This window comes from Astyanax mexicanus, chromosome 3 (genome assembly GCF_023375975.1).
Source record: "Astyanax mexicanus isolate ESR-SI-001 chromosome 3, AstMex3_surface, whole genome shotgun sequence".
Taxonomy (NCBI): Eukaryota; Metazoa; Chordata; class Actinopteri; order Characiformes; family Acestrorhamphidae; genus Astyanax; species Astyanax mexicanus.
In genome coordinates, this window is record NC_064410.1 from 22024387 (window position 1) to 22039886 (window position 15500).

Consider the following 15500-nt stretch of genomic DNA (forward strand, 5'->3'; position numbering starts at 1 on the left):
GGGTAAATTAAAGGATTTTAAGTGCACCTTATAGTGTGAAAAATACAGTATGTGGGAATGTTTTAATAATGGATAAATGTTTCTTTGTTAATAAAAGATTTAAAAATACATTAACATTTTTTAGACAAGGCTAAATGTGCATCTATGGAAGTATGTAAAGAACGCGTGATGTTGGTGGTGAACTCAGAGTTACAGCTTTGGTATGTGCACAGGAAGAAGTTGTTTTATGTTGCTAATCAGCTATTTAATGGCTGCACCAAGCTGCATCAGTACTTAATGAGTTTTTAGGAGCAGCTAACTCTGCTCTATTACAGAGTTGCTGAGTTCAGTGTCACTGGCAGTCTGTTGATTAGATCAGACAGGATAAGATAAAATAATCCTTTAATGATCACACAGCATGGAGATCAACAGCGTCACAGCAGAAAAGAGACAGGAAAACACTCAGTAATGAAAAGAAGTAACCAATTAAATATTAGCAGAATACACATTATACACAACAAGAAATGTGCATTTCCTGAAGTTTAATGCAGAATGGTAGTGCAGCTGAAGTTGAAGGACGAGGAAGGAAAACATGACAAACAGATGAAAGTGGGTCAGTATGAATGGAGTTTAGAGCTCAGTTCCCTGCCCTGATGAAGTACGAGATGTTGGATGGCTGTCAGGAGACAGAAACTATACAGCTTTTGTATGTGTGAAAGTGAATGGGAGTGAATGGAAGGAATGAGGGATGAAAAAACAACAAATAGGTGAGTGTGGGTCAATATGACTGGGGAATAGAGCTTGGTGACCTGTTCTGAAGGAGTACATACAGTTCAGTGGCTGTCAGGCAACAGGGAGACTGGGATGTGGTAGGGCTGAAAATGAATGCGAATGAATGGGAGGAAAGAGGGATGAAAATAAAGCAACAAATATGTGAGTTGAGTTTTGCCCTGAGTGAATTTAAAATGCTTTGTACCAGTCAGGCAGAAGTACATTGTTTGGGTGCACACTTTTGCACACTTATTCATTTTTAATAGATTTTTTACTATAAAAAAAATAGAAAAGTAATACTCTATTGGCTACACCTTTTATGGTAAAAAGTTATCAACTGTCTGCGCTGAAAAATGGGCCAAAGAGTCTAAAAGCGGAGAGGGTGCGCAGTTGTAGTGCAGAAAAACAGGCCAAAGAGTATAAAAGGGGCGAGAGTGTTCAGTTGTAGTGCAGAAAAACGGGCCAAAGAGTCTAAAAGCGGAGAGAGCGTTCAGTTTTAGTGCAGAAAAACGGACCAAAGAGTCTAAAAGTTGCCGTAATTAAGGAGTTTAATATTAAGAGACATCATGAAATGAAACATCAATTTGAAAAATCTTAGTTTACACAACACTGTCTAAGATAGATAAAGACAGTAAGTCAAGTAAAATGGTGTGTAAATGAAAGTAATCAGGAAAATGTATTATTTAAAGTGATATATTTCATTATTTGTTTTATTACAGAGTCTGTGGCCCGTGATTTCAAATATATTTCTTCTTCTGGCCCCCAACATAAAAAGTTTGGACACCCCTGTGCTAGGGTGTCCGTTTTTGCAATAAGTTATGATGATAAGCCCTGCAGATCAAGACAATTTCATAATGTGCTTTAAAAGGCCCATACTTGTGCCCTTCAATTAGAAAAAGGTTTCTTTATGAAGTGCCTTCTATATCACACTTGTTAGAACCAGACCCAGAAGATGCCCTTTCCAGCAGAGAAAAAGAGAATTGGTGCAATATTAGAACAAAAGCTACTACAACCCTAATTCTAATGAAGTTGGGACATTATGTAAAACATAAATAAAAGAATATAATGATTTGCAAAAATCCTTTTAACCCTATATTCAATTGAATACACTACAAAGACGAAGATATTAATGTTCAAGAAGAGAAACTTTATCGTTTTTTGCAAATATTTACTCGTCTTTGAATTTGATGCTGCAACATGTTCCAAAGAAGTTGGGACAGGGTCAAAAAAAAAAAAGACCGGGAAAGTTGAGGAATGCTCAAAAGACACCTGTTTGGAACATTCCACAGGTGAGCAGGTTAATTGGAATATATATTGAATATAAAGGGAGCATCCTTGAAAAGCTCAATTGTTCATAAGCAAGGATGGTACGAGGTTCATCACTTTGTGAACAACTGCGTAAGCATAGTAGTCCAAAAGTTTAAGAACAATGTTTCTCAACATGCAGTTGTGAATAATATATGGATTTTATTATATACAGTCCATAATATCATCAAAAGATTCAGAGAATCTGGAGACATCCCAACTTCATGGAATTGGGGTTGTAGAACTAGTACCCAATTAGGTACTCCTCTAATTGAGAAGTGCTCCACCAGTGGATTAAATGTAGTGCAGTACTGTAAATGTTGTCTTTAAAAATTTCCTAATGGAAGTCACTTCAGTGAATAAAATCCTTAACATTACATACTATATTTGATACAAAGTAAACTGTTATCTCATTCCCACTATTAAACTTACATCTCTTCATTCCATTTTAGCAAAAAAAAAACCTTTTTTAGATTTTTGAGATGCTGTAGGTACCTAATACTGTCTGAGATGTAACCCTGACATCGTGCTGCATTAAGTGAAGAAGTAATGAAGCAAACTTTCTATTAAGTAATAAAGGTGAAATTTAGACTAATAACAATCTTAATTAAAAATGAAGACTATTTTATCATAGATGGTGCTTCACAGCTTTTCGAGAGATGGTTGGGCCCCTTGTTGTGCAGAAGGTGCCCTTTTTATTTTTGCAACCTGCCCTTCAAACAGTCTGAGGCTGAGCCTGAGCCAGCAGACTGCGGTTGATGCTTTTTAAAGTTCATTGAGGAGCTTTTAGGGGTTCTTCAATTAGAAAATGTAGAGGAGCCCCTTAAGTACCAGTTTTTTCACCACAGTTTCAAATTAAAGAACATCTGAAAGAGTTCCTCAAAGAACTTACTGTATACTTTTAACACTATGTCAGAAAATGTCCTCAGGAGTGGCCCCTGCACTCCAAATGACCTCAGTCTGTTAATAAGGTCTTGTGAAGACCTTGTAGAGTCTGCCCTTTGTTTTAAAGTTCACTACAAGTACAGATAACACTTCACTGAGCTGTATCCATAAGAACTGAGATCTTCTGTAATGAACTTGTTGATGCACAAAACATTGTTTGTGAAAGAAAGATTAATTAGGATTTGCACATTTTTCCCTTTAGAGTGCATAATATTGAACAAATTCAAGGGATCATGAGATTCCAGTGCATAAAGAGATTCCATCTGACCCTCAGATTGCACTGAATAAAGAGCTGTCAAGCACTATAATCTGAAGCAACATTTGATAACCACTTCCAGAGATGGCATTGACTTCCTTGGGCTCTGATGCATGCATGAGGAATAGACCACCACACGTGGTCTATTAAGTGGTCAGATGTGGTCACGAAAAGGACCATCCAGTCTGTTATCAGCAACAATGATGGCAGCATTAATGGACAGAAATACAGTTCTTAGAGATCTAAGGGTAACCTTGGACAAAAGCATCTGCCAAATGTAATGTAAAAACCAGTGCTGCCTTAAAGACATCTTCAATGTATTTTCAACATCATCCATGCATTGTTCAATAAGATTATGCAAAACCACCTGCACACATTACAAAGGCATGGCTGAGTATGAAGGCAGTACAGGTACTGGAATTATGTGCTAGCAGTCTGAATTTCTTTAGAATTTGAACAAATTATAACCCTATTATGTTGTAAACATTACAACATAATATGGTTTTAATTTGTTCAAATTCTGAGTGACATATTTTCAGTATCATTGGAGTGCAGTGCTGAAACAAATGAAATGAAGTTGTCCAGACTAAACATGAAATATCCTAGGTCAACACTATATGCCGTTAAATAAAAAACAAAGTGAAAAATAAGTAAATACTGCATGTTCCACACTGTAAACCCTAATAAGTTAAGTCTTCTCAAATCATTTAAGGTAATTGGTTGCCTCAAATGAATGAAGTATTCAAAACTATTTTTTTTAGTCATTTATAATACTGTATGGAGCTGAACAAACATTCATCTTTAAGTTCAACAGAAAAACCACATGTACTTTACACTCAAAATGTGGTGTAGTTGAAACTTAACTTTTTAAGTTAAAATAACTATTGCACAACTAGTCTATCTTACTTGTTTAAGTTTATTACAATGATTACATTCTTTTCACTCAACATATGCATATTGTAGTTTTTTTCTATATCACCAAAAATTCTAAATTGAAGGGGCACCAAATAATCACATCAAAGTTAATTTGAATTAACATATACACAATTAAACAGACGCAGTAGAAAAAATAACTTTAAATTAGTAGTCTTTTTCTAAAAGAGTGAACAATATTTAGAGCACAGCCAACACAGAGTTAGCAGCTCTGAAAATGATGCTGTGTGTGGTATGTATGTAAGTTTGTGTGTATAAAATGTGTGTATGACTGTGCCCAGATATAGATTGAAACTCTGTCCAGGGTAAATGCTGTAGTGCCCAATGCAGTCCTCCAGGTGGACGGTGGTTTCCGGTTGAGAGTACGCTGTGTGCTATATGCTGCCACCTCTCACCAGGAAAAAAAAATTATCAGTAGCAAGGTAGTATAGACTTTGCAGAAAGCTTGTGTTTGTCCATGGTATTAATAGTCTGCCTGTGATTGCTCAGCACTGAGGTTCAGGTATGCGGCTAGGAGGCGTGGACCAGAGTTAGAACTCTGTTAGATTGCTTGCAAATGAGAGCAGGCATAGATAGAGGCATGGTTGCAGCCAGTGACTGTCAGATGTTGTAACAGTAATGTGATGGTTTGGAGATGCTTTACTGCTTTAGAGACTAGTTAACTCGCCATAATTTGAGAGAACCATGAATCCTGATGTCTGCAAGGAAATCCAGCTAAATACTGCCTGATCAAACGCTTGAACAAAGGCAACTCATACATCATAATGCATACCATACCATTTATATTTATTGCAAGTATAAGTAACAGATTGCCTTTATAAGAGATTTTTTGTCTACTGCATATAGAGCAACTTGTAAGATGAAAGTTTTTGGGTAAATTCAGTGCTTGAGAAAGCATAGCAGATTATGTGTTTGTTTTGAAAAACTTAGCCAAATATAATGTCAGAAATAGGAAGCCTATGGCTACAGTCTAAAAAAAAGTTTATTAGAGTTTCACACTAAAAGCAAATACCAAAAGCAAACATAGTAATACGAAACTCACCCTCATGGTTTCATCCAGGACTCCAGGACTTGCTGTATTCAATGTATCTTCTACAGTTTACTGCATTTGCCAGGTCTTGTTCTTTTTCTCCTTCACAGGTTCTTGCATAACTAGCAATCTCTATGCTCTCTGTATCGCTAGCAATAGGGCTTGTGTAACTAATTTCTAGTACTATTTCAGTTCAAAGTATCTAGAACTCTGGGTTTATTGATGCTAGCCTTAAATGTTCCAAATTAATAACTAAACGCTGGATAGGAAAAATGCTGCTGTCAAGTTTGCTGGTGGTTGTAGTTGAATGATATTGGATGCTGATGAGAGGGTCTACCTAAAAGGGATTAAATATCTTCAGAACAGGTGTCATGATAAAAACCTCTTCTTTAACATAATCAGCAAGACAACAGACCTGATAGTCCACTGCCGCAAGAAGCAGAAAAGGAGCTATCATCCTGTATGGATCAATGGGATTGCAATGGTGTTCCTGCTTCACCAACAACCAATAAAGAAGGCCTTAATTAAGCAATAATACACAAGAAGGAGTGCTATAGCATGTAATATTGGCACTGCTGTTCTGCAGTTGTAGATCAGCACAGCAGTGCCAAAATACCATTATAGCACAAGCCTTAAGTGTACCATAGGTGTACCACCATTTCATTATTGCTGTTTATTGAAAGATTTTGAGTTAAAGAGGACGAGAAAATTCAATCAGTTGGGTTATAAAAACTCTGTGAATAGTTCTATTGCTGCTCTGTTTGTAGATGCGCTGTTTGGCTGGTAAGCGCTGCATCATTGCTAGGTTACCTCATACCTGTCAAGTTTTGGACTTAAAAATAAGGGATTTTTTCCGCCGCCCCAACAGCCCAAACGAGGGGAAAAAAATAAAAAATAAATAAATAAATATATATATATATATATATATATATATATATATATATATTTTTTTTTTTTATTTAATAGATTTAAAATTGAAATTGAAGGGTGCACAAATTTACAAAAAGGACATGGATCAGATATATTCCATAAGTAAATAATAGTCCTAAGGGGCCTACACAATTACTAATCTTTCATTAATACTTCTTTCTATCGTTCAGTCCACTCCTGATCAGTTCAGTTAATTTCAGCCCTCTCCACATTTTCTCTCTCTCCAGCTCAACCATCTCTTCTACCCCTTCTAAATAATAAATTACATTACATTATAATACATTACCACAATACTTGAGATGTAAACAAATTCTAACAAACCCTAAAACTAGCCCTGAACTAATAGAGTTTGGAAATGATAGTTATTGGCTGATCAGGCACATCAGGGCAGGGCATTATATATTATGTAAATGTAGATTTTTCTCAAACCCTGAATATCTATCTAACTAATTCTAAAGTTAAGCTAACTGAGTCACAAGCTGTATTTTATTAAACACACAGTGGGTTTATGTTTTGATTCAGAGAAGAGTCTTTTTAACCAGCTATCAGATCTCATCACAGTTTACATGGTTCATTACCTTTCTTTTAGAAAAATCTCCGTATATCCAGATTAGTTTTAACGACAGCTGCTCCGACTAGCTGCCTGAACTCACAGCGAGGGGAGGGGCGGGGCTTCCCGCACACTAAACTGCGCTCCGCAAAACCAGCTAGCTGATTGGCTGTTTCTCCTGAGAAGGCGGGACTTTCTCCTTGAACCGGCTCCACGATTGGTTAAGAGACACACAGCGGTCAGTGCATTGTCGCCTGTGGCCTATATATTTTTTTATTTAATATAATACGGGAAATTTACGGGAAAATACTAATACGGGAGGACGGCGGGAAAGAGGAGTAAAATACGGTAGTTTCCCGGCCAAAACGGGAGACTTGACAGGTATGGGTTACCTGTACAGGTGCTGGTCAACGAATTAGAATAATTTGAAATAGTGCAATCATGAAATTCTTTGAATGCATTTTTTGTGCAGAAAGCAAATCAGGTGTTCACCGCACCTGTCCTACTCGTTAGACTAATCACAGAACTCATTACCTGGAAAAAAATTTGCTCAGCTGAGCTTTCCAAAAGGCCCATTTAGGCCATTTAACTGTGACACTGTTGTTTTATTGAATTAGAATAATGGAGAAACAGTTTCATTGAATTAGAATAATTTTTATTATAATTACAATCATCACTTTCTCAGTATTTTGTGGCTGCCCCCTTGGCTTGTATGACTGCCTGAAGTGTCCGCGGCATCGATTTGACCAGCTTGTCGCAAGTTTCCGCACTCACAGCTTCCCAGGTAGTGGCGATGTTCTGCTTCAGTTGGTCCAGCGTAGTAGGCTTTCTGTTGCGAATTTTCCGCTTGACGATGGCCCAAAGGTTTTCAATGACATTGAGGTCAGGCGAGTTGGCCGGCCATGCCAAAACTTCAAGCTGTTTTTTAGTGAACCAATCTTTGGTCGACTTTGCCGCATGAGCCGGTGCAAGATCCTGTTGAAATATGAAGTCTTCTTCGCCGAACTGTTCCTCAACAGTCGGAATCAGGAACGTTTCCAGAACATCTTGATATACGGCAGCATTGACAGTCTTCTTGAGGAAGCAGAGTTTCCCTACACCTCGAGCGGACATGCATCCCCAGACCATAACGCTCTGGGGAAACTTGACGGATCTTTTCACGCACTCGTGGTTGTAGGTTTCGCCACCACGACGCCAGACACGAGGACCTTGGTCACCGAAGGAGATGCAGAAGCGTGATTCGTCACTGAAGACCACTTTCTGCCAGTCTTCAGCAGTCCACTCGCCGTGTTCTTTGGCCCACTTCAGCCGTTTCTCCATTTGTTTCTTGTTCAGCATCGGTTTTACTGCTAGAACGCGAGATTTGAAGCCGAGTTCGCGCAGACGACGGTAAGTGGTTGATCTGGAGACGTCAGCGCCGGTCTGCTTGTTCCACAAGTCGGTGAGCTCGGAAGTGGACTTGAACCGGTTGCTGACTGCGATCTTTCTCAGCTGCTTGTTGTCGCGAGCAGAAGTTTTTCGGACGCCGGAACAGTTGGTGCGCTTGCTGCAGTTTTTCTTGAGAGCTTTGCAGACGGAAGAAGGGGTTGAATTTGAGCCACTATTCCGGTTGAGAGGTCGCGCTGCTTAGCCATGATTGATTTTACAACTTAGAAATTCTACTCAACCCTGACTTTATACTGCACAGTGAACACTTTATTCTAATTCAATGAAACGGTTTCTCCATTATTCTAATTCAATAAAACAACAGTGTCACAGTTAAATGGCCTAAATGGGCCTTTTGGAAAGCTCAGCTGAGCAAATTCCAGGTAACGAGTTCTGTGATTAGTCTAATGAGTAGGACAGGTGCGGTGAACACCTGATTTGCTTTCTGCACAAAAAATGCATTCAAAGAATTTCATGATTGCACTATTTCAAATTATTCTAATTCGTTGACCAGCACCTGTATGTGGTGGAGTAACACATGGAGAGCTTCAGTTACAGTGCATTACTGGCTGATAATGGCACTCATAAAACACCTCTCAGCCAATTATATTGCAGGGTCAGAACTAACTGTGGTATAATAAACCTTAAATTGCCCTCTACAGTCCTGCAGAGCTTACACACCTGCACCAATGAAATCATCCTCACAGGGACCATCACAACCTAGTTTGGGAATAGAACTAAGCAGGTAGGCAATTTTTAGAGGGTGATACAAAGTTTTGCTTGGATATAAGCATTTGGAGAAGCATGTAGCTTTGAACAAGACTAAATCATCTAGAGCTATTAATTATTTGTCAATAAGCAGTTGCAGGCTCATAGAGGCCTGCTTTAACGTGTTCTTCTTACATTATGGCCATAACCACAACTGTCATATGGTGAGGTGTGATTCATTGTCTATGAGTGTATCAAAGTGAACCCATATCATCCTTAAGGCAATGGGATCTGTACATGCCTTTCTAAAACTGAATAAAAAATCTTGTTATTAAAACTAACAGGAGGTGGACCAAGCCAAGTGGCCGGACCATTCATCAGCAATACTGTTTGCATGATCTAAAACCTCTACATTCTGTTGTAAGATCAGCACAATATATTCCCTGCAAAAGTTTCAACTGGGGCTCCAAATCAGGAGAAGAGGTGTGACTTGAAAAGATGGATCAGGGCCTTCAGACTCTGACATATGCCTTCCAGAAATCACATCCCTGAGCCTCAGCCAGAAGTGGCAAAGCTGAGACAAGAGGCAACAGAGAACTGACACTACTTCCTAGAGAGAAGAACTATGAAGCTAGGCTATGTGATGGAACCAACAGAGAGTTCATAGAAAGTTGGCCCCACATAGCCAGACTACCCCATTGGTCTGTAATCTGCTCAATCTGTTGTTTACCACCATTTTTGTCCCTTGGAATAACAGAGTTCAGATGGTGGGCAATTTTGAAAGAGTAGAGCAGATTCCTGACATAAAATGCAGCACAAATGTGAGGAATCACAATATAGCATTTCAATACAACAGAATGAACACTTGAACAAAATCATCTTGGTGGGTGGAGATTTTAGAAAACCTTTTCTCTACAGTTTGGAGGGATTAAAAACACATATTAACATTATTTATATAGTTACATGTATACATATCTATGCACATATACACACATGTACATGTATACACCTGTCTGCATGGGCGTGGTAGTGGGGGGAAAATTGGACCTGATTACCCAGGGCTCGAATAGGGAGCTGGGCCCATGAAAATCCTGTTTTTTTTTTCGCTTAGTTCCTTGTGTACTGGCATGCATAGGGACCCACTGACATTGAGAGTATACAGGGCTGTCTGCATACGCATAAACACTTATACAAATATATAAATATACACAAATACACAATTTAACAGGCTATATATCAGTACCAGGTATGTTAATAATGGTTTCCACCTTTTCTTAAATAAATCAGATAAAACAATTAGTTAGTAGGAAGTAAACACTTTTTTAAACAGGGCTAGACTGGTTTAGACATTTTTTCATTTAATCGATACATTTATCATTTAACAGGTGCTTTTTATATTTAGCCATGTTATTGTTGTCTGATATTACTGTCTGTTTGATAATCTGAAAAATATCAGTATGACAAAATGCAAAAACTAAAGAAATCTGTGAGGGGGCAAATACTTTTTTATGCCACTGTATATCAGGTGCTAAGGATAATTATACAACTGTTTTTGTTACATTCACAAAATCTTTCCTTATAAATTTGGTTGCAAATACTGACTGACACATATTCCCCGACTGCCTATAGTCCTCAAAGTCTCTCTCTCTCTCTCTCTCTCTCTCTCTCTCTCTCTCTTTTTAGCTCGGTTCACCTACATTTTTTCTTTTTTTTTTTTTAAAACATGTGGTTAGTTGGGTGTGTGTTAGGCCCACATCCAAAATGACTGAGCCATTCTTTTTAATACGCTGTATCTTTATGTCCATTTACCTGAGCTACTACTGACTGGGAACGACTGTTTTTTCAAACTTGTAGGCACATAAACAGTTTTATTCTTTCAACAGGTTGTGCAGAAGCCTTTTACCAAGCCATTTAACTTCCATACACACTCTCACACAAATATTCGCACACCCAGTCCATTTCCTCCCCCTTCTCTGATCTATTTTGGTATGTTGTAGTGGGCTAGGGTGTGTGTGTATGGTTTGCAGCCCTGCCCAGTAAAATACAGAGTCTTCAAGGAAGTCTACAATATAAGCTGCTTGCTTTAGTGTAATTACAAGGTCCTATTTTTAAATAGCCAGGCTGGCCACAAGCACTTGCTCACTCTGTCTATATGGCACACTTGACTTTTTTTGTTTGGGCACCCCACTGGAAGCATCTGACCCCCTTAACAAAGCCATGAAATGTGAATAAGACATTTAATTGGCATTGTAAATCTGTTCATTCTGATGAATTATTATGTGGGTAATTGACTGAGGCCACACGTAAACCACGGAGCAAGTGGCTTAATTTACTGTGGACACATTAGAGGGCTGTATTAATCTGTGTATGCTTAGAGCTGTGGCATGTGACCAGGAGAAACATCTCATATGAGGATTTCCTAGACAAACGTCTATCATTACAGTCTTTTTTTAAGAATAACTGCCATATGCCATATGATTTGTACATATGCTGCAAGAACTGTGTATTATTATGAGGTACATAAAAGCAGCGCTTAGAAGTGGGTTGGCGTTTGTGTTGGGAATTCTATGACAAGTTATGGTTATGATTCTTTTTTCTGTTTAGAAATATCCATTAATATTGATGTTTAAATTAATATAGCATGAGAAATATTTCATTTTCCACAACATATGCCTAGAATTACACCATATGCTCAAAAGTACACCTTATGCCCAAAATTACAATGGAAACCAATAACGCTTATTAAACAGTCTGTTACAGTATGTTTAATAAGTGCAATTGGTTAGAAATTAGTTGGAAACTAATTTCATTTATTAAACATACTGTTTTACTATATAAATAATGTTCCATGTTTAAACACATGAAGAACAAATGTAGCAAATAAAAAAGTGCATTTCCTAAAGGAAAGTCAGAGTGATTGTGCAGCCTAAGTAGTTCACACCTCTAGGACAGGATGATTCCTATAAAGTTGCAAGGCAGTTGCTATGGTGTATATAATCAGTTGCTATGGTATCTCAGGCTACTTTCACATTACAAGCCACGTTGCTCAAATCTGATTTTTTGCTTAGATTGTATTTGGCTATCTTAATGGTTAAAATTTTCAAATGTGAGTGCCCTATATGTGCCCTATATATGTAATATGAACGAATCAGTCTTTGAAAAGCCTCACATGTGCACAATAATATGTGTAAAAGCGTCGCCTTCTTCACCAACAAAAAAATATATATATTTTAGAGACGACTTCTAGCTTTATTAAGGTGAAATGGATGCTTTAGCAGCTCATCTATGGATCATCTTTTGCTGGAGTGGAGAGTAAACAGCTGGTCTGAAGTACATGCTCAGGTCGAGGAGGAGAAAAAAGGTCAGGCAGTTTGCTTTTGCTGTGTTTGCAGTTATAGCTGCACATCTGCACCAAGAGATGTGTGGGTACAAGAGAGAAGCACGTAGAGCATACGTAAAAGCTAAAAGACGCATGAATTCTGATTTGACTGTTCAAATTCATGTCACATGTCCATGGATCGCATATGTATCTGATTTAGGACCACATATGAAAGTGACTCAATTCATATTTGAAAAAATCAGATTTGGCACATTCACACATCCATGAAAAAATCAGATCTGAGCCACATTGAGCAAAATTTTTTGATTTGATTCACTTAAATCTGTAAATGTGAAGGTAGCCTCAAGTGATGCTTAGTATTTGTGGTGGTACCCCATGTGCTTGCCTGGGTGTTACTTGTATACTTATAATCTACTGGCACCCCTTCATTTCTATAGGGATTTACTTCCTAAGCAATAATACCAAATCCCACAAACAGATGTGAATGAGTTGGAGTTGGAACATTGTCACTATGTCAAAAAACTGTTCTTCTTGTAGAACGTCCTCTGCTTACAGGCTGGATTCTCCTCTATCCACCCCACAGTCATGCTCTACATACCTGCGTGTAAAGTTGTGGGAGAAGAGCAATGTTCATCAGATTTATGACCTTGTGGCCGAACCAATCTGGTCTTTTGTTAGCGAAATATTCACAATTTTAAGCACCAGTCTGTAAGTTCTAGAAATTCTGGTGAAAAATTGTCATCGCTCAGATCATGTGGAAGAGAACTTTTTCAATGTGTGGGGTTTTTCAAATGATGGGGTTTTGCTAATTTTTTGGGGGTTAAGGCTCTCAATTTGAATTGTAATGTCTAATACAGCCACTAATTGCATCTCTGTCACATGTCAGAATTTGCATTGTTATTTGGCATTCTGTAATTTTCACATCTTGACATGCATACCAAAGAAACACACCTTCTCATTCAATGCGTTTTCTTTATTTTCATGACGATTTACATTGTAGATTCTCACTGAAGGCATCAAAACTATGAATGAAGACATGTGGAGTTTTGTACTTAACAAAAAATCGTCTGGCCTCCACAATCACCAGACCTGAACCCAATCCAGATGCCAAGAGTGTGCAAAGCAGTAATCAGAGCAAAGGGTCGATATTTTGAAGAAACTAGAATATAAAACATGTTTTCAGTTATTTCGCCTTTTTTTGTAAAGTACATAAAACTCCACATGTGTTCATTCATAGTTTTGATGCCTTCAGTGAAAATCTACAATGTAAATAGTCATAAAAATAAAGAAAACGCATTGAATGAGAAGGTGTGTCCAAACTTTTGGCCTGTACTGTAAATGATAAAGAAAGTTCTAATTGTGACATTAAAGTTGTTTGGTGAAAGTATCCATAGCTGAGATAATATAATATACCCGTAATAATAAAGTGACAATAATATTATGGGTGACTTCACAGCTTTATGACTTCATGGCCTAATCATCTGTGGGTAGAAACTGTTCTGTTCGTTCTAAACTGGTTGCGCCAGATGGCATTACAGTAAACACACCGTGTGCTGGGTGGCTACTCTCCGGCCTGATTCACCTTTTTTCCCTCTCTTTTTCCACACTCTGAAGGGCCTTGTGGTCACAGAGAGTGCAGCTGCCATACCAGACAGAGAAACCATCCATTAGGATGCTCTCAATAGTGCATATGTAGGCGTTAGTGAGCACGGTAAGAGACAAAACATACTTCTGACCCTCGCAGGACGAAGAGGCATTGAGGGGCAGCTCTCACAAGGGTGTGTTGGTCTTAAGACACTGATGACATTTTGGCTCTATTGATGTGTATAGGGGACACTGACCACCCTTCTTCAGCTTCCTGTAGTCCACACAATCATCTCCTTTGTTTGCTGATGTTCAGATTTCTCCATCGGTGAAAGAGTTCTAGGATGGATGATCATATCTTCAGCTAACCTGAAGACGAATTTAGATTGGGTAAAAAAAATTAGTAGAGTACACACCCAGAGCTAAAGGGGAGGGTCTGTGCTCAGAGTCAGCCAGACTGAGCCAACTCCCAAATATGTTTATAAGGTAATGGCAACACAATATGAAAGTACCTTCATTATGGGACATGGTTTAAATGTCCTCATGTCCACAAGATTTGTGAAAGACAAAAATAGGCAGGGATGAGCTAATTTTCCTAAAGAGAATCTGAATGGCAGAGCTAATAAATCCCACATTTGGTGGAAATACCTGATGCTACATTTCTTTGTTTTAGAACAAAACCCCATCTAATGTATTCTATCACGCTTTAGAATTAGTATGTTGTTTCATACACAGAATGAGCAGGAAATGTCTAGCAAAATCAAGGATCAATCCTCCAAAGGAGGGGTGTACAATTCAATTTATATAGGACTTTTTACAACACAAGTTGTCACAAAGCAGATTTACAGAGAAAAAAAACAGGTCACGCCTCTTATGAGCAGCACCACAGAGATGGCAATAATTGTGGTGATAACAGTGGCAAGGAAAGAAACCTTAGGAGTAACCAAGAGTCAATCAGAGGAACCAATCCCCCTTGGGTTGACCTGCACAGTACAAACAAATAACAGAACAAAAACAACAGTACAAAAGGATAAAGTGAGCTATAGCTAATATAACAGGTACTAATTTATGAATGTGAAAAGGTGATGGACACATAATTGAAATTCGGAGCTATAGCTAATATAGAAAAATCAACAGTGCAGCTGGCAATAGTTTTGTAGCTGTATAACAATGTGGATTTATTCAACAACTGATCTGGCTCAGATTTGATTTCTGTCACCTCACTTACTGGAGATAAAAACAGACAAAATGCCAACTACACTAAAATACAAACCGACTTCATAATCTGTCTTGGGTGGAAATTGAATCGCACTGCAGCAAATCTGCAAAAAATATATGATACAAACCGACGTCTGCGCAGTAAAATCACCAGTAAACAACTTGTGGAAATGCTGGCGGCCCACTGGCGGCCGCCACAAGCGGTGCTTCTTGGTCATAGTTTCTGAGCGTTCCACTAGCGACTAAGACTTTTTACCACTAGATATTGACGCACCATACAGGTTACTTTACCTTACCTTCTTTACCTTTTCCCTAATAATCTGTTTATTTTTCTTTTTTATTGATTAAATTAAAATGCTTAACAGATATCTTTTATACACAGAATATTCACTGTTTTATTCGTAACACAGAGCAAATCATCAAAAATACTAGAGTTAATGCTACATACAAAGAAACAGTGTCGGCTTTTAGCGTTCTTTCGGTTTTAAAAATCTTATAGCATGTATTTCTTGACGTTCTGCAGACG